The sequence below is a fragment of the Metopolophium dirhodum genome, chromosome 6, assembly GCF_019925205.1.
Source record: "Metopolophium dirhodum isolate CAU chromosome 6, ASM1992520v1, whole genome shotgun sequence".
Classification (NCBI taxonomy): Eukaryota; Metazoa; Arthropoda; class Insecta; order Hemiptera; family Aphididae; genus Metopolophium; species Metopolophium dirhodum.
Genome location: NC_083565.1, coordinates 11,549,315 through 11,571,950, shown reverse-complemented (window position 1 = coordinate 11,571,950; position 22,636 = coordinate 11,549,315). Strand labels below are relative to the sequence as shown.

Below are 22,636 nucleotides of genomic sequence, written 5' to 3'. Positions count from 1 at the left end.
TTTTATGCATCGAAGTCTGTTTCATGGAACAATATTATAACCGTGACGTATTAAAATACAACGAAATACACCCCCACCAATGATGAGCGACCACAAATTCAAACAGGACTTTAAACATTTCAATGTGTTTGCGTGAATCATAATAATATCGGTTATGATCGCGATTGGCCGTTATAGCAAAGACAATACAACCCTGGACGTGCAGGCGGCCATAATGATATAGAATAGAATATTTAAATTTGAATTTGTAACTAATAAACGCGCTTCAATGTTTCACTATATTATGAGTATAGTTTTTCATAATATTGAATTTCGCCTAGTTAATCTTGTTACATTTTTTTTTTTGATTTTATGAATAGTTCATTAGTGATGGTGGTTAGGTAAGGTTTTGTGAAAAAAAAATATTATTTTTATGTCGTCTTAAAAATACCCCTTATCCTATTATAATGGATGCATATCACGTTTATATTTAGGATGGTTCATAAATTAATAATCGACGAACGAATGGTTAAAACTATATAAAATTGGTTGCATTTAAAATTACTTTAAAATAATATTTTGAAAACGAATAGTTCTACAAATAGCCGTAATATAAGACATCAGCCCGATATATCACAAATATTTGACGTAGGTACTTAATACGAATCTGTTTTCAATCTAAAATCGGCAAATACATTTTTGGTACTCACATATAGTTAGTACTTATACAAATACTCGTCAATACACGTCGTAATAACAAATGGGATGTTTTAGTATCTTACATCACTTTTACCCGTCCAAAACGTTGACCATCGTTAAGATCTAAAAGTTAATATAGAAAAGTAATATGATAAAGGTGCAGTGGCTGGAATCGCCAAATCGGTATCGGTATGGCGAATAGTTTTAGATTAACTCGCGTTGGTGGTTTCAACGCGATCGGATTGATAGAAAACAATAACATTTTGAAGTGTCTCTATATATATATATGATACGAGAACGGTAAAAAAGACAAAAATAATACGGTTCGAAAGAGACAACGGTGGAAACATCGACAGTGAGCATGCCTCCTATAAGTAGTCTATATAACAATAATAATAATAATAATAATAATAATAATAATAAAATATATTACGTTAAGGCGCGTTGTCACAGTACACAGGTCACCGCATAGACTTAATAACAATTTGTATTATTATTGTTATGTGTATTGTTGCGCTGCAGCGAACGGCCTTCATCGTCCCCTATATGTATAAGCGTACTACAATATATTATTATAGTCTGCTGCACCGGGATGGATATATAAATGCAGTGTTGGGTATTGTGAGAGTGCGACTCCAGTCATCCCCACCGCCCTTGTCGGGCATTTTCTGTTTACGTTTTCTCGTAATTGAAACGCATTGTTATGAGTTTTCCTCCCGATATATACACACACAAACGTATATAGGGCACGCAAAAAGTATATAGGTAGTACATCGTATTATACTTATATCACTGATAATACACATTTCCGCTGTGACACCGGTATCGACTGTCGCGGTTTCTGCGGCACAGACACTTTTCTTCCACCTATAGTCACCTAGACGTATTTGAAGAACTACATTGTAAATATACATTAACACACGAGTCCTATACATGTACTTGGTCAGCTCGTGGACGCTTCAATAGGACATGTCTCAGTTGCAGCTTGTGCCACGGCGGTGAAAGAAATCCCTCTCCACAGCGTAGAAAAAATATCTGAATTTTATATATTATAATAATGATAATATTGTTTATTACGGAAAAAATTCCAATTACATTTTAAATATAAGATAGTTACTTGAGTATTAAGGGTAAAAAGAGAGAGAGGGGGAAAAATACATATATATATATATATATATATATAAATCAAGTTGTGTGTGTACTGTACATAATAAAATATAATATAATTTAAGGAGAGAGAAAACCAAAATAAAAAAAACAATATATATAATATTATATGCATAAAAATTAAAGATTAATGAATATACGAAGAGAGATCATTAAGTGAACAGTGAAATAAATCTACATTATTTATGGAATTCCCTATAGCCATTAGAGTATTAGAAGGAGAGAATGACATATATAAATATATTTGGATGAAATGTTTGGTGGATAGAAAATTTGTTTATATGACATTAAATACATCATAAATAGGTATAACTTAATAGGTAATAGCTCATAATAGTTACATTATTATTCGCTACGCTCATAAAGTCATAACATTTTTTGTAGATTTACGCTCAACTTTTTAATTTTAAAGAACTTACAATATCTTATATTACATTTTCAAGATGACTGAAGGAATAATTTAAAACTGACATTGGTAAAATAAAAAAAAAAAATTCAAATTTCAAATGCCTATAAAATATAATTTAAAAACAGTCAAAATATTTTGAAATTTAAACCATTCATGGAAAATGATAGTAATAACATTTTGATAAAAAATCCATGTTTGTATGGTTAATTTTGTTCTTGAATAAAACAGGATCGATTTTGTTGAAAAAAGTTCAAAATTCCCGTTATTACCTATTTTTTTCCATTTATTTAGAAGAGTTCTGTAAATGTTTTACTTTTGATTTCCCAAAGTAAATTAACTTACCTAGTCACCTATCCATAAAAATATAGAAGTAGAAAATTGAGCAAATTTTCTACTAAAAAAAAATGTACTCATTCACAAACAAAAAAACATACATTATTGTAAAATCAATATAATATTTATAGTTCCACTCAGAATCTAAAATTGGATACCTCGTTGTATTTTTATAAATGTATTTCATAATGTACCTTATTTGTTTAAAATATACCTAACACATTTGTTATGTCCACCAAGAAAGGTTTTCCAACGATAAGTTTAAGAGACTAATTATATATATTTTAAAAACATATTTTACCATTGTTTTATAAGATAAATGTACCACTCAACTTACTATGTGTAAATGTTAATGTTCTCGTATTGTTCAATGGAGTGAATAATATCATTGATAATGTATGTAATGTAATGTCCATTGGTCAGGTTAGGTTGGTTAACCTTGGCAGTGGTGTATACAGAGGGGGGTTAGGGGGTTGTAAGGCCCCCTCCAAAAATTGTTAAATAATAACAACATTTTCATAAATAAATTATTTTCAGATAAAATAAGTCAAAATTTAATTTTAACCCCCCATCGCCCGAAAAAATTCTGGATACGCCACTGCCTACGACCTATCAATTATGATTCACATTGATGATTATTGCAATTTTCAAGTATTATAATTTGAACATTGCACTGATATTATATTATGTTAGTATATATTAAATAACTATTCTGTTGAAGGTACACAAATTCGAAAAAAATCAAGCTGTTCGTATAATATGAGTTCACAAAGTACGTATCATTATTTTTTTATTAGAGCATGATTATTATTACAAGCTGTATTATACTTGTAATTTCATGTTATTTACTATTGAGATAGTATAATTTAACCCAATGTTATACCTCTGTTAGTGTTTGATGTTATAAATCTAATAAGTTAGACCCTTTCCTTAGCCAAAATTACTTAAATGAAGTCATGGCTTCAAGCGTTGAAGGTGCCTAATGACATGCAAGTTGTCAAGAAGTTGTCAAGAAGTTGCAATGGTGTGCAGCTCTAAACTTTGTCGCATGTTTGTCGCCAAACTTTTTGATTTTGTCCTAGATGGGGATAATTATCTTAAAATATCGATGATTTCATAGTGGCGGATCCAGGGATTAATTTGAGGGGGGCATGGGGGGGGGAGTATAAAAAGTACAAAAATTGGTTACAAAATTGCTTAAACACAGTGTAAGACAAAGAGAAACTAAGCGTTGAATGACTTTGATATTGGATTTGTTGGCACACTCCACATTTGTGTGCCATAAGTCCAAATTTGATGAGAGCCTCGTATGAAAGCTGTTTGTTTGCCAGGTTTAGTGTGGAATATATTTCAACTAGCTAGTATATAATATAAATTGTGCATTTTTTATTTGATTTGCGATTTTTCTGGCGGACATGGTGTTCCCGATTCAGGCAAGAATCAAGGTGCATACCCAAGTATTTATATGAATATTTTTGTGGGGTTGTCGTGTGAAGTACCATACAGTAAACACTTATACATATATCATGCGTTTTTCGAAATCCTAATGACTTTATAATTTCTGAATTACTGAGTGACAATATTTTTAAATACTTAAATTTTTTTTTACCATTTAAGAAGTGCTCTGTAGCAGTGGCGTAGCCAAGGCGGGCAATGGGCCACACCCCCTTCCCACATTGACCCTATTTTGAGTGATAAACGTTTAGGCACATCGCACATCGAGTCTGTAATGATTTGTTATTTTTTTCAATTGAGTACCCTTCTAATCTATTGTAAATTGTTAAGCAGATGATTTGTTTTGATAATGTTGATGCATTTAAACTAAAATTTGAACGAGTAGTTTCTAAGTTATTAATATGTATGCACTTATGATAATAGTCCTTAATTTGTGTCTTACATAAAACATAAATTATATATGAAATATTGAATCTAGTATATCTTTGTTATTTACTCGGACAACTTTTAAAATGTACTCATGTTTAGTAAATCAATATTAATTATTATAATTTTAAAATCATTGTAGTCCATTAGAGTATTAGACTAAACCTATATTATTACGGACTGTGTTGGATATTCGATTAGCGTTTCATATTTATTAACCTAGAAACTAGATACTTATTCAGAATTCGCGCATGACAATTTTCAAAAATACAGCTGCTTTTCAGTAGAAAAGGGTAGTTGAAAAAAAATAAGTGGTTTGTATTTAGTTTGTACGGTGGTACAAGGTGGCACAGGGTAATATCATTACGCTCCTCGAGTGGTGAAAAATGTAATCATTTGAAAAATTGATCCTCAGGTACGCCTGTACTTAAACATTGCGCCAATTAGAGTGTCTGTGAATATAAACGGGTTGTCGCCTGAAGAAAAACGTTGCGGGGCCAAAGCTGCGTGCTCGCGCGGGCGAATCACCCTGCAGTGTACCTATACAACAGTACAATAACAATAATAACAATAATAACAATAATAATAATAATAATGATAATAATAATAATAATAATGATAATAATATTATATTGTATTTGTATAGTGTTTACCGAACGACGTGTGACAAACACGACATTATTGTCGTATTACATCGTCTCGCGCTCGGAAAACTACGCCGTCGATTCGCGCAGTAATATCGCATCGCCGTCGCCGCCACCGTCGCCACCGTCGCGCCGCCCCGCCGAGGGGGTAGTGGAGCCCTGTCGCGCCGCCACCGGCACCGTTCGGCAGTGTGGCGCATTTCAGTAGGGCCCCACTCTCGGCGTACTCTGTCGCGCACACCCGTCCGCCGCGTACCTACTGTGACCATACGCCGCTCCCGCGAACTCGTGTTTATCGTCGTACTGACCACCCTCAACGACCGCCGCAGATTTCGCTGAAAATAATTTCCTCGGTTTTTTTCCCGATCGGCATTTTCCGTTTACTTTTCCGCCGTCGCAGTTATCACCTACCACCGCATTGTTGTCGTTTGTTTCAACTCGTTCACGGCACCTGTGTCGCATTTTACATGTAATGATATTTTTATAACAATAAAAAAAACAGTACGAATATAATTTTATAATAATATCATATATTATAGTGTCTCGCCCGGAACCGTACGGCCACGCCGCCGTCGACAGCCCCGGATCGGTCCTCAGGTAAAGCCATAATATTGCAGACATTTTTTCGCATGTAATACATCAGGGGTCCGGGCCAACCTACGGCCCGCCAAGGGTTTTTCGCTGGTCCACCGAGCTAATTAATGTTTTGAAAATAATACATTTATTATATTATTATTTTCATTTGGTTTTCATTGTTTTTAATTTCATTGAATTAATCAAACAAAATGAATTTATTATTATTATTTTTTTTTTTTGTGTTATTTTAATAGTCATTTATACCAAGTACTAACATTAACTTAAAATAGAAAAACTCGTTATAAAATAAAAAAAGTCTATAAACTAAAATTCATTTTTCTAAATAAATCTTATCTATTCTTCAATTTCTTAACCGATCTATTCCTCTAAAAATGTTGGCCCGTGATGCCAGAGCGTATCTCAATTTTCGCCCACCGTAAAAAAAGGTTGGAGACCCCTGTAATACATCATTATATTTTATTTGTAAGGTATGTAATTATCACACATCACACTCCACGTACATCGTGTTCGCTTTTCGTCAGTACCCAAATATCCTAACGCCATACCTAGGTATATGATGATAAAGTAACGATGCCGTTGAAAGCGTAGCCGAGTGTGACGTACGTAGGCGCAAATAAATTATTACTATTTTAATAAAAGCATCGATGGCAGTTTGCAGGCTAAACCGACTCGTCCAAACTTTAAATGATTATTAATAGGTATTAATAAAAATATTATTTTTCAATGTCATCGATATATTTTGTGGATTCATCAACATTTCCAGACGAGTGTTCTGCTCATCAGATTATAATACGAAGTTAAAATTAATATAATTTGAAATTATTATTGAAAAACTAAGTTTCGATATAGATGAAATTAATCAAATACAAATAAAAAAAAATTGTACAACTATTGTAACTAACATTGTTAAAATCACAAAATAATTATTACGAACAAGATTATAATTTCAGAAATTTGAGCTGTGAACAAACGGTACGCTTATAGAGTACTTATAGAGCTATTATTTTTTTATTTTATCCATAACAAACACTATAATATATCATAGTTTTCAATCGTACATGAATTAAACGTACTTCATGAATCAGCCGCGTGCATACGACTGGTGTACGAAAGATTTTAAACGATTTGGGAACACGTTCAATGACCAGGTGGCATGGTAGTCTCGCACATTCAATTAAAAACACCTCCGAGGTGTTTAACTCTTTTTAGTAATTGGTTAGGACGGCCAAGACGGTTTTACGTATTTACCCCACCAATAGCACGCTATTATATAATATTACATTATTATCAATAAACTTACCGTGTTTATATAATATAGGTAGTATATACATATAATGTGTGTAGTGATATTATAATAATATTATTGTTCATGATTAGTTATTTATAGTAATTGACAAAATTATAAACATGGAATTATTTTACTTACAACTAGTATGTAATCTCTTAACTCTCAGTTACACCCGACACTTTAAGTTTATTTAGTTTTCCCGATATTAAAATGTGCTCACGTGTATATTATTATTTTAATTTTAGAATTTAGGAATCATTTCTTATTAACGAGCGTATCACGTTGTAATGTCATAATTTGTGATATAGTAAATAAGTAGGTATATAGTTACCATTTTATAATCGTTGTATGATCTGTGCAACTACTGTTTATAATACAGTGTATCTCCGTGTAAACTTATATTTATAATTAGAAACTAATTTATGACTTCAAGACTCGATGAAGAATATTATATTCAATGTGTCTTATTTTTCAATAAATTTTTTTAATGTTGCATTTCGAGTAGGTACTGAACAATAATTGCTTTCCTATAACGTCCAATAGATAAAATAAATTAATATTTCGATTTACCGTGTTATCTATATAACCGGGTTGATAAGCAAACATTGAACATAAAGATGTCAGTAGGACATTTCAACATTTATCCATTTATAAATAGGTTACATTAATATTATATATACAAGGTGTTACCATAAATTTTTATTAAATTTAAAAAACAATTTAAAACATTGATTAGAACAAAAGTTATTCCAATACTCAGTTCTAAATGTTACACTCTGTATACAACAACAAATAAAATAAATGGATGTAAATATATATTATATATTATATTATACAATATAATATGAATGGTAACAATTATAAGTTGTCTCCAAGTACTCAATTTTAAGTATGTTAAATGTTATATTTAGTTTACAATGAGTTTAATTTCTTAATCCTTGATATTATGTATTATTCTACGTTACAAAATAATATTATAGGAAGACACGAGTTCTACAGTACTAAAGTGCTAAAGTAATTACAACTTAAATGTATTGCTTGTAAGAATGAATTGCAAGGCCTCGATAGAACATTTTTCATAATAACGGTGAAATTTTACGAATAATATAATTTATATTTTAGTTATAAATATTATAACATGTCATGTCGACCATCCTGGGGGCTTCGCTTCCGAAATTCAATAGCATCACCTTTGCATCTTGAAATCTAATATCTGTAATTTATAAAAATAAAATATGTAGAAGATAAAAATAATAAACAAAACTTTTTTGAATAATTGAGGATTTTAAGTATTAAAGTTTTAATGAATAATAATAATAATCTGGGGGGACGGAGTGGCCGAGCGGACTAAGGCGTCGGCTGCGACACAGCCGACCCGAGTTCGATACCTTGGCCGCGGGTGGCCTTTTTCTTCGGGCAAGTCACGGTGTCCGGAGAACAAGTGCCGCCATCCCCCCACCCGGGGCACGGCAGAAACCTATGGGTGCCCCATTAGAAATTCTGCCAAAACACAACACACACGTGTACCAACCTACCCAATCTAAAAAACCTACAGTGCCCTCCCCCACACCCAATAGCCTATATGTTGCCGCCGGTTACCCAATAAAAAATAATAATAATAATAATAATTTATTTATTTTTTATTTGCTATGACAATTTATTATATTATGTGGAAGATAAAATATACAAAACTTTTTATATACTTAATAGAGAGATAATAATTATGTTGTACAAAATAATATATGATAACATACAATCAATTACATGTTTAAATACAAACTAGTAAAGACATTTTTATTGGTGAACACTGACTCTTACATACTATTAAAATAGTTTATTCATTTCGGTGTAACCAATACTTATGAGAACTGTGACGATTTTTTACCTTTAGTATTTTTAAATAATGACTAATCAGGAACCTCATATTAAAATAAATCTTGTAAGCTTTTTTTCCAGGCAAAACATTTTGTGACCACATGTATAGATAAAATATATCAAAAAAAGGTAGGCAAGTGGGTACCGCTCTGATGTACTATAGGTGTCGTGTGAATCACTGTAATGGATGTGTTAAATTTGAATTCAATAATATAAAATCATTGTATACAAAAAACGATTCTGAGCGAAGACTGCGAACGTCTACAATCTGTATAGGTACCTACTAAGTATATTTTAAGATATTTTTGCTATTGATTATTGAAGTAATTTATTTTACTATTAGTAATACAGTAGGTATGTTGAATTAATTCTTGTCGCATTCATTGTACTTGAAATTGTCACTGTGCAAATAAATTATAAAATATAATAGTATACTTTAAAAGTTTCAAGTACCTATCCACAAATAATATTTTAAAATTACAAGAAAATAACAAAAAATGTTATTCTTCATTTAAATATCTGATTTTGACTAAATTTGAACAAAATATCTATACAAAATATGAAGCCATAAAGCGATTATATATTTGTGATTTTGTGAAAATGTTAACTTCAGTCTTCAGACACTCATAAAAACCTGTTGTGAATATTATGCTCAACTTTTTTTTCAATTTATTACACTAATACAAATTACACTTAACTAGATTTCAAAATTGTTGACTGACCAAAAAACATTTATCGACAGTTATTTTGTCTTTCTTGTCGCTTTTGAAAACTACTGGACATTTTCTATTTTATAATGTGCCAACTAGATTTACTTTCCCACTAGAAAACATACTGCAGAAGTTGAAAATTGAAACATTATTTCGACTACTCAATGTGTACACAGACACACAAAACTATAAAACATACTTCATTGTAAAATCTATATACATTCATCGCTGTGCTCAGAATCTAAAATAGAAGTTATAATATTGTAATCTATAATTATAGATTCTGAGCGGAGCGATGAATGTATATAGATTTTACAATGAAGTATGTTTTATAGTTTTGTGTGTCTGTGTACACATTGAGTAGTCGAAATAATGACAACAAATAAAAACAACCAAACAAATTACGAAAAACCACTTAAAATGGTATTTTAATTTCTAACTCTTTGTTGATCACCGTAGCAACTAATAAAAAATTATAATATTAATTCAACTTAAACGCTATAATAAATAATAAAAATATAAAAATCCAGACTGATAAACCGTCTTCGCTCAGAATCGTTTTTCTTATACAATGATATTTTATCATTGAATTTAAGTTTAATACAATCCATTATACATTGACCCACTTGTAACCTACTGTACAGCAGATTGACATCCACTTAGCCGCTTTTTTTATATTATCTGTACAATGTTTGATCTATCGATGATTATAATACAAAACACTAACAATATAATAACAATGTATAATGTATTTGCATTTGCTTATAAACAGCGTTTTAAAGACGTGTCGTCAGACGTATGCAAATATTGATAACGAAATATAAATATATGTAAACACGATGACAACTTTTTTACTCGGTTCAGGAATAAAAATACCTAAGACAACATTACCCCCGGTTTTTGTTGATATTGTACATATTATAAGTAGGTTTCGTACTTCAATCCCAAATGATGAGCGATGCAAAAAAAAATTCAATGTCTAATGTCTATAGCTGAAAAAAAATATATAAAATGTATTGATGTTTTTATATAAATTCACTTTTATCAAAAAACAGTAAGTTAACAATTTAATGTAGGTGTTATATTAATCCCATAATTGATAAATGTCGATGTTTACATTTTAAAATAGACTTGCTTGAAGATTACAAAATGCTTTTGGAAAACCTTGTTTAATACACCATTTTCATTTTAGTCTCCGAGCCGTGTTAAGGAGCAATTGGTTTTACAACGATGTGCAGTATTTTTCTCGGGAAAATACTTTTTGGGTACCTAGTCAATGTTTCGTGAAGCTCTTAGTTTATACACATAGATTGGAAATGGACACAGCTGGTACTTTAAATAGGTTGTTTTTTATTTTCTCAGTAATCTTAAAAAACTCTGGCAAAAACTACGAAAAAACGGAAATAATAATTTTATCTTGATTATTTTAGCGTATTTTGGAAAATAATAATTCTAAATGCTCAACATTTTCCCCAATCATAATTTATGATTAAATTTTGAAAAAAATTCAAATAAAATGTAAGTACCAACTTATGGTTTTATCTAAAATGTTATTTTATGTTATGTAATTTCTAAAACCCGAAATTTATAATGAAGAGTTTTCATTATATTTTTATATTATTCAAAATAAATCTTCGATACCTAATAACTTTTAATTAAAAATGTATTATAATTTTATATGATTCATCATTTAGAATTTATTATTTTTAATGCATTAAGAGTACAATATAACTTTTGTTCAAACTTTATAAATAACATTTATTGGATACTTAAAATGAGATCCATTACTTATTGATAAAGATAAAATTTTCTTTATAAATAAAAATAAGAAAATGTAGGAAGTGTAGGGTTCTTATTTTCACATAAACTATGCGTAATGCGATACTTTATACACATAATAAAAATTTGTGTATTGGTTTTATAATAATGGAATGATAGTGTATGATACAATATTTGTTACCTGTTTATGACTACACAACTAAAGCTAAGATATTAAAATAAAATATATTAAACATTAAATTATATCATGATACGTATCGAAAATTGTAAAATGTTAAATTATTTTTTTGGTAAATTGATATTTGAAAAAAAAGCTACAAAATAATATGGGTTTGCCTAATTTTCATGACAATTCATTTATCATAATACAATATACATTTCAAATTAAATTGGGTTTTCGAAAATAATAACTTGAAAATTATTTATTCTAAAATTTGACCGAACACATAGTTCAAATTTTAAATTGTTCTGTAATGTTATACATTTTGGTATAGTATCTACTATTTACTAATATTTATAAGAAGAAGAATAATATATGTAGGTAAGTATGATTATAACAAATAAATCATGGATTTACGGTAGGTGTCTCCGAAGGATATTAAGTTTACTGGCATATAAAATATACCCCTAGAAATATGTCAAATATTTATGGTTGAAATAAGGATATACCTATCTCACAATAGACCCCCGTTTAACCGCCATTTAAAATCAGACATGCATCATATTTATACACTGAATACATAATGCCATAATGGTAATGAACTAACATTTAACGACATTATTTTATAAATCATAAGTAATTTTTGTCGTATGTCGAGAGTTTTTTTTCAAATAATTTTATTTTCTTGTTAATTAAGTACATTATGAATATTTATGTACTTAATTTTTTTTTTTTTAATTAACAGACAAATAGTTTTAATATGTTCAATATTGTTCAATGGTTATTGTTATCTTAAATTACCTATTATTATTAGTATGAACTATAATTCGTTATTATTTTGAGTCTAAAATAAATAAAAAATTATAGCACAGGGAAGCCGTACGCAATGATACCTACTAAACCATTATATTTCCTGATGAAATAAAACTGAATTCTCAGAATAAATTATACGGCAAGAATATATTAATATTTTCTTGTAATATAGGAAATTTACTACGCATCAAAATTATTTTGCTCGAGAAAGTGGGTGAATGATAATTTAAAATAGTATCCGTTATTTCAATTAAAACCCATGACCGAAATATAATAAATAATTATGTTTTTATTTTTTCCATTTGAAAAGTTTTCAAAAATATATTTTAATAATATACAGATTTATTAAATTTATTGACAAGTCAATTACAACTATTAAATTATAATATCGTAGAACCTAGTATGTATTTTTATTTGAATAAGTACATTATTGAAATGTCTAAATTGTATTAGACTTTTAAATGACAGTTTTATGCATCATGCCTTGATAAAAGGAATGAAAATTGAACATGAAAATGTAGGTATAAAAGAAAAAATAATGACAGATTTAATTTAGATCGACCTATAGATATCCACATTATTGATTAAATTCCGTGAACTAAAATTTAGTTGAATTTTAATAACCATAATAATACGTGTAGAACAAATTATTTTTTGATAGAAAATTTGGTTGGACAATGAACATTTTAATAACTTCTTCAGAAGTCTAGAAAAAATATTCAATTTTGATTTTTAGTATTGACTTATCATGATATGTAAATTGAATTAAAATTTAAAATTAGATTATAATAATATTAACACTTGATAGTGGAAAAATTACAAGATTAATTAAAATTATGATACATTTAATTAATATTAATTAATAAAACATTATATTATGATACTTAAAATTTTCTTTAAGTGGACGCTACCCATACATTTGTTGTTTCCGTCTTACACACGCACGACATTATAGCTATTATAAAACTTTTAGATAAGAACATTACATGTGCTTAAGCGTTGCCGATTTTTTGAAATTTTCATTTTCAAGCAAGAAATGGGTATGTGAAGTATCAAAATTTAAAAATGCTCATATCTCGCTTGAAAATGACAATTTCGAAAAATCGGCAAAGATCAATTCACTCTAGTATCAAAACTAACAGCACACTATTGAAACTAGTGAACGACAATTTGCTATGTCGTGCGTGTGTAAGACGGAAACAACAAATGTATGGGTAGCGTCCTCTTAAAACAAAGTCTAATAATTATCTATGACTAACTTATAGACGATAGTACCTATATGCGATTGAGTTAATGTGATGACAGAAATCTAAATTAATAGTATTGACTAAACGGTGTATTCATAATTTTAATATGAATATTCAACCAAATAAATTGAAACAACTATGGTATAATTCGGTTATGGTTTTACAAAAATATTAATGCTCCATTCACAACGTTTTTTGAAAAATAATATTTTTACATATTTTTTAATAATCATACTATGTATGTACAAGTTATCAGATAGTAATCGTCTTTAGATTATGAACATTTTATTTCTAATAGATATACGGTCCATGAAATAGATGTTAAATTTGAGAAAAGATTAATTACTTTCCTTGATTAATTACTTAATGCAGGATACAGGATACACGCATGCTGTAATATAATAATAATATACCTACCTATAACATAATAGTGACAGAGACAACTAAATTATGAAATATTAGTTCAATTTAACTAACAAAAACTTAAAACCATATTAATATTTTCCTTATTTTGATATGAATTGGGTCAATACTATAGTATTACTTATAAGTTATAAGTAAGATTGATGGATTGTTGTGTATTATATTTTTATACCTTCTATGATTTTGTCTAGAAAAAAATGTTCATACATCAATAAGCTTGAATTTTGCTCTATTTATTCATAATTAAATCATTCAACTTAATTTATTAAAGTAAAGCCTAAATATTTAAAAGTATTTTTAACGATCACATCAACATTATTAATAAAGATTATAACTAATTGCAACTTGTTAAATCCTGCTTCATAATATATTATAGTAAGTCGATGTACTAATTACCATATTAACTAGGTACCTAAGTGATATTCAATGATAATATTATTATTTAGAAATATAGACATACAATTTAATGTTATTTAATTAATCTCTATCTGAAATCACGTTAACACTTGTATACAATTTATGACGACATTTGTACAGAGAAAAAAAACATGGTGTAATTATGAGGTTCAGTATAGGTACAGTAATATTATTATTATAGTCCATGCGTATATGCACATATACGTAATAGTATAATAGCAAATACAAATGTAACCATTATAAATCAAATATGTTGACACGTCTAACGTTAAAAGTTTTCGTTGGTGCATTTAATCTGAAAAAAAAAAATATCATGTCAACACGCAGAACAGCGGCATTGGTTTTGTGTATTGAATACAAATCTTCATCTGCAAATACGCGTACAAAGCGCGAACAATGTTTTTCGGGTCATTTGCTTGTTTACCACGATGAGTTTCTTCAAAAAACAATGAAAGCCGATCCTTTCATGAGCCGAACACAAATGAAGATAAAAAAAAGTGAAAATGAAAATAACATAAAAAGCCCATGTGAAACTGCGAATGGGATATGAAGCAAAAATAACAACAATACCAAGTCAACTGGATAACCATCGGTGAATAGGAGTCGTATCATGGAATGATATCCCTATGACGACGGATATTCAAATAGTTGTATTCCAAAAGAGACTTTGAAAATTAGTCTTTTTTTTAGTACCCACAAAAATGTTCATATAATAGTAAAGTCTCTGTAGTGATGTACATTGTACATATTACATAATAATATATTGTATATACTATGACTTTTTTATGGAAACATTAGATCGTACAATAATACATTTTACCTAAAACTATAATTATACAGGAATAGATAATAATAAAAACCGTATATTAATCGCGTGTTGTAATTTAATTGTGTGCATCGAAATTACAGTAGAACAGTATGCCGTAATTTCTTTGCCAATTTTCAGTTCATTTCTAAGCGGAGCCATGAGTGTATTGATTTCACAATGAATATATTTTTTTGGTGAGGTTTAAAACATTGCAGAACTCTTCATAATTGGGAAAAACAAAAAAAAAATTAAGGGAAAAGCGGAAAATACGCAATCCCATTTTTCGATCAATTTTTTTTATTTGCTAGTAATTCTAAAACGAATAACCGTAGATACCTACATGACATTTTCATCAAATGTTTGTATCAGAATTTTCAATACAATATGACATTTGATATATTTTGACTCTTTTTAAGTAACTGAAAGAAATTTGATTACTTATTTTTTTCAATACATTTCGATAAAAAGTGTATGCTTTTTGGTCAAATGTCAGGACAATTTAACAAAATTGTCCTCATATCAGTTTTTAATACTGGACTATACAACAATTCGAGCCAAAAATAATATTATTATACTTTTAATGAGAATCTAATCTTAAGTTAGAATTTAGACGAAATTCGTAAAAATTGCGAACATTCGTAAATTGTCTTGTAGTTCTAAAATTTATAACATTTTAGATTATGAGCGGAGTAATCAAAGTATTGATCTTACAATGATGTGTATTTTATTTTTTTTTGTGAAGTTTTAAGAAGTTTAACTTTAATAATATATTGTTCGACGGGAAAGTGAATCTAAATGGTGCTAGGGAAGGTCAAAATCACATATACATATTAGTGTTCAAATTTTTACGCTAAATCGGTTTTCAACAAAATTTATTTTGGTTTTTGATCTGACTCTAAAAAAAATGACTGCAGGTATATGACATTTTCACTGATTGCTTATATTAATATTTTTTATTTACACAATAAAATTTTCAGAATATTTTGATTTGTTTTGAACTGTTTACGGACATTTTCAGTTTCCAATTTTTTTAGTTTTTGGATCTATGAATGTCAATAAAATGTTATTTGTTGGGTAAAAAGCTTGAAAACTTAATACAAGGCTCTTAATATAATCTTACAATGAAATTTGAAAAATATTAAAAATCCAGTTACATTTTTTTCATAAGCATTTAAGGTCAAATGTTGACAAATCACGAACATGTGCAAATTAAGTCAGAAATTCATAAAAAAATTTCTTTTAAAACCTATGATTTGAAAATGTAATAAAGATTCCACATAATAGTTCCACATAATATGTCTACCGTTATAAAAAAAAAAATGTCTACAAGAAATTTAAATTAAATTTTTATGAGCGTTTGTAGTTCAAATTTGTACAGCATTGGATATTCACTCGATTGCTCAGTAGTTATTTTCTTATTTTGTAGCAATTCAAAAATGAATAACCGTAAACACTTGAAAAAAATTTTCAAAATATTTTAACTGTTTTCGAGCTGTTTACGGACATTTTCAATTTTCAATTTTTTTTAGTTTTTTTTTCTATAAATGTTAATAAAATTTTATATGTTAGATAAAAAAGCGTGAACACTTTATACAATGCTCCTGATATATTGTTAAAATAGTAGTTGAAAAATATTAAAAATATATAGGCACAATTTTTTTATACAAGTATTTCAAGTTCAAATGTTGAAAACATTTTTTATCAAATTAAATATTTAAAAATGTATAAATTGTTCAACTTTTATAGTTAATGATTGGAAATTTAAAACAAGGTTCCACGTAAGTAGGTTATTCTGCAACCAAAAAATCTCAAAAGTATAAAAACACAGTTTTTTCTTTAATGTTCAAATTTGAACGAAATTACATATTAAATAACCAAGAATAATGATTTTAGTTATTTTTATGTAACTTTATAATATGAATTCAACTTACCGACTACCGTGTTAATAATAAGTAATAACAATATAAATATAATATAAAATTTTCACACTAACAAACTATCTCTGCTCAGAAATCAGAGTCGTTTTTCGTATACAATGATATTATATCTTTGAATTCAAATTTAATACCATCAATTATACAGTGACCCACTTGTAACCTACTGTACAGCAGAGCGATGTTCACTTACCAACCTTTTCAATATTCATATTATCTAAGGCTTAAAAATATAATATATTACAAGGTTTTATAATAGTTATATATGTTTACAATAATTATAAAATAAAAGTCAAGTGTAAGCTCACCCATTTTGTAATAAGTATCTAAAATTTAAAATTGTCAACGTTCAAACGCCTTGAATTCGATTTTTACACGTAAAATAACGATTTCTCATCGAATAATTAAAATTTTTTTGTTGTATTCAAACGATATTAATTGTAAAAACTGGAAACATTATACTATTACTTTATTACAAAACTATAATTTTCTAAACTCTACTACAGTTTTAAAATATTTTGACTAAATTTAAGCTATTTATAGGTATGATATAGGTATTAAATATGAAATTTTTGAATTTTGAAGCTCGATCTCAAAGCTTCACAATTTAATGCAAAATCCTACAGAATTCGTTGTTCTGAAAGACATTTAATTGTATTTAAAATATATATGCATCGTTTTTGTGTATATAATAGGGCTAGAAGTTGAAATGTTGACAAAATTCGTCAAATTCACAAACATTTGAATAACATATTACAGCCTATAAGAATATAATATTGTAATTTAAAAATAATATTACTAGGAGGAACTTGAAACTTTTACTACGTATCTATAGTATTATATTTTACTAAACACAATAATAATATCTTCAAAATATTTTGATCCTCGAACATTTTGAAACCGTTCTACGGTAAATGTGTTTTGAGTCAAAAGTTAATTACATAGTAAAAGGTATAAATACCGACTATTATAATAAATGCGATATTTCCAGCAAAGAATAATTCAACATGCTGTTTTAATCTTTACTACTAATAATAAGTTGATTACTATAACAGAAATTATAGTAATAAAGCTGTTGGATTGTCTTTGTTTAGAGTCGTTTCTATTATGCAATGATTTATTATCGAATTCAAATCAAACACATCCATTACAGTGACTTACTTAGTGACGACTGACGAGATACACTCGACATATACTATACAGCAGAGTTGTTACCTACTTAGTACTTTTGCCCAATTTTTTCTATATTATTTCTCAATAGCTAGTTATCATATAAATGCATTGCGTTCATATGATATGTATTGTAACGTTAAAGCGATATCATTGTTTCTTACCTACATTTTTAAATCCATTATCATGAAACGAAAGTAGGTACACGTAACTGTACAGTTTTGAATAATTTTCAATTCCTCATTTAAATTCATACATTGAAAGTTATTCAAAATCAAACACTTACATATTATAAAAAAAAAATGCATTGTTTGAGCAGTTGTTAATATTGTTAATAAAGCTCATAATATAATACCAGACAATTGGCCACAGTCCACAGTACACAGTCCACAGTCCAATTAAAAGATAATATTATAACAAATTACGTATATTTAAGTCAAATCATCATACATTTTTACTAACTGTTTTGTTTGTTTAAGACAACTTGCCCATATAATAATACGATTATATATTATAGATCGCTGTTGTCCCAAATCATTTACGGTAAATAGATACTAATAAAATATAATAATGCGTAGCTTACAAAATATACAGGGTGATTCACCAATCACGCTCACCCTCTCGCCGTGTCATCCTTGAATAATGCATTTAATTTATATTAAAATACTGATTTTTGGAATTCTTAAGTATAGGTACTTAATGACGTAATTTAAAAATACAAATCATAAGGAGTGTCCTGTATAATAGCGATATAAACTTATATTTTCTAACAAGAACCGCACATTTTTAATAAACATATAAGGTTTTTTTTTTTTAAATGCAGTTTCATCTAAAACGTCTTATTAAATAAAAACATACGTGTGACCATGCTGGCCGAATCACTATGTGTGATTCAGAGATATTTCAGCAGGGACACCTTCTACATATTGTTACATGTATCGAAGGGAGCCACGTTTACTCGTAATTTAAGAATGCATTACAACTGTGAGAACATGCACGCGTGCGCTTGTGTAGCTGTGTGAATAAACGTGTGGATTTAAGTGCGTACATAAGTGCGTAATATATTGTAATATCAAAATCGGAAAAACATGTTAACCCTTTTTCTTTAAATAGGATATTGAAAATTCAATGTCCTTTTATTTATTTACTCTTGTTTTTATTCAGAGATTTTGCGATATTTGCATTAAGGTTTGATACGGTAAAACATATTATGCAGTAAAATATAATATACATAACAATAAAAAGACTATTGTGGCCTATAGGTAAATTTATTAATATATAAATAATTGAATTTGATGATTATTTGCTTTTTTAAAATTCTACAAAGCAAATGCGGCGCAAATTTGCAATGCATTATTATTATGTCTATTGCGATTTGCGAATAATGATAATAATAATGTTAATGATGTGAATGAGGGTAATTTAGTTTAATTGATGTGTCATATTGTTTGATATCCGTGGTAGTGAAAAGTTATATCCTGACATTTTAACAACGATACATAATTAATTTCGTTTGAATATTTGTAGTTTCAATAGAATTAAAAATACAAATAATATGGTATCACAAACATGTGAATATAATACATACATATATTTAAACGAAAAGCTTTTAAGTATTTAAAGCATTACGAAATTATAAGACACAGACAAACAAAAAAAAAAAAATTATGTTTTTCTAGCTATATTAAGAATTAGTATAAAGTTCACGAATCTTGTTATTAAAACTTACCAAAACTAAGTGAAAATTAAATGAAAACACTATTTAAATGTAAACTACATGGACTTAATTTAAGTCTAGTTGATTTTATTCCTCCTCAGAGTATAATAATTTAAAATATAAATTATATAAAAAGTAGGTAGGTACTATTACTGAAAAAAAAAAATATCAGATAGGTATATCTAAAAATAATAAATTAAAGTCTCATTGTTTTTAACAATTGTTTGTTTCTTCTATAATTTTTTTTTATTATTTTTTTTTTATATTGTTGTTGTACGAGAAGCAGTTAGCTTGCATCACAGTGATTTTTTTTTTAAAAATCACTTTTGAAACTTCTACAATACTATTTGTTTGATAGGATTTGCACAAGTATATTGTGCATGGCGCGAGCGAGACTTAAAACTTTATACAGGCTCATGATGTGAACTTTGTTGTAAACGAAATGTGAAAATACCTCGATTTAGAGCACTTCTACAATGTTATACGTACATAATATATTATTAGTTAGACGTTCAGATGAGTGTAAGAAATACCGACGGGGTGAACGGACGAGTTTAAATGGCTATTAAATTAATTATTAACTAAATGTAGGTAGTTTCTATTGGATACATAATACTATGCAGGTACTTATACAATTACGCACCTAAGCGTGTATAATATCACAGTGAAAAAACACGATAACATTAAATTATGACGAATAATTATTGTTTGAGTAAATATCTGATGAGGTGCCTGGTTTAACTTATATAAGTTGGGATTATCATCAAATTAATTTTTAGAAGATTAATTGCAAATGGTTGCAGGAGCACATCGACATCCAACACCGGTGTGATTAAAAATAATAAAAATATTCTATACCTATACCTACTTAACGAACACGATATATTTTAATAATATGTATAATATCTGTATTACACTGTGGGTGCGCAGTAGTTGCCTACTGTGAATTAAAATAAACTAAATTATATCAATAAACAATACATTCAATAACTATTTGGTGAATTTAAAATTACATTTAATTATTTGAACGTTAAATAATAATCGATGTTTTCAACATACATTTTTGCTCGTTATAATATCAGCGCTTTATTACTTTGGAACGTCGTGCTAAACAGTAATTATTGTAATCTGGCAATAGTCGAGTGTAATAATATTTTTTTACTCTATGTTGAAATACCCATCTGGTTTACTAAGCGCAGCCGTCGATATCTACACTAAACCACAACATTTGGATAGTTACCTATAGCTATATAATATATAAAACAATATTGTAGGTGCGATTGCCGACTGTTCAGACTACTTACCGATCAGTGAAATAATTACCGCAAATACAATGTAAAAAACGAATGATACAAAAATCTACCCGCCCCCCCCCCTCTCACCGCCACCATAACCTATACAATAATATTATATTGTCACGGTACCATCAGCGCATACTAATACTGCAGCTACACGATAATAACGTTTTATCGGATTCGGTCGCTTAATAACGAATCACATATTATTATACATTATAGGCTGTGGGTATTATAAGACGTCCGCCAAGCGTTCTACTCGATTGACCGTTTTCAATTTTCCCGGCTCATTAATTTCAACCGGCGCGGACAAAGTACGTTGGTCCACTTCCAACCCCTCCTTATGTATTATACCCTCTTTGCGCGACGAGGAGACGACGACGACGACTGCGGCGGCGGCGGCGATCGGTCGTAATCCGATAAGGGCGCTGTGTACTAATTGAAGGGACTCTGTACACTCGTATATATATATATATATAATATACGCGCACACACACACACACACACACACACACACACACATATAATACACATATAGGTAACTGTATAAGTATTCGGGGGCGCACAAAAGTTAATATACAGAGAAAGCTATATATAGTGGACAGATGCCAACGTATGAGAAATTGATACCTATCGGTATCGCATGTACGTCGGTTCGCCCTCGTCCGGCATGGTTTGGGTGGAGGGTGGCTGTCGGATGGTGGATCAGGACCGATAGCGGTGGCGGATATTGTGAGACGATGTTTTCACTATATCGTGTACAATAATATAATATTATAAAGGCAATATAAAGCGACGCGAGCCGAACTCTGGCCACGAAAGTATAGTCGAGTAGATACTTAAACGTTTATCTATTGCGACCGCCGTCCGCTGGTGCTCATTCGTAGTATATTATTATATTTACTGCGATGATATATACGCGTCCGGGATTTCGACCTTATTTCGCTCGACTTAAGCGTCTGCTCGAACCTATATATTTTGCAATCGGCCTGACGCACAATCATTTCGACGACAATTCGTATTTAATTATACCGACAGAAATCGATTTAAATCCCTCCCTGTGCGGTATCCGTCGATTTAATGGCACTGATATCGATTGCCAAGTGCAGGGGGTAAATATGTATGCTAAATGATCCACAGAATCTCTCTAACGAGGTGGTGGATTGAGGGTATACCGCGTGTGTGTGATGTTGTAATTAAGCACTCGAATTTTCTATAAGTTCACTAAAATCAAAATAATTATTTTCTTTATACACGGCACCTTATTTTTGGGATGGTCGATGGATAGGTG

General features: G+C 29.2%; 1 protein-coding gene across 6 annotated transcripts in view; it reads left to right on the top strand.

Annotated features, from left to right (window-relative positions):
* The first annotated feature begins 5,317 nt into the window (after positions 1 to 5,317).
* The window catches only part of LOC132946947 (acetylcholine receptor subunit alpha-like), a 177,297-nt gene continuing 159,978 nt past the window's right edge, over positions 5,318 to 22,636 (top strand). For 5 of the 6 annotated variants that reach the window (XM_061017068.1, XM_061017072.1, XM_061017074.1 and 2 more), the window contains exon 1: positions 5,318 to 5,709. The gene's annotated coding sequence lies outside the window, so the exon portion shown is untranslated. The remainder of the gene's footprint in view (positions 5,710 to 22,636) is intronic. The other variant, XM_061017069.1, reaches the window with a different exon arrangement.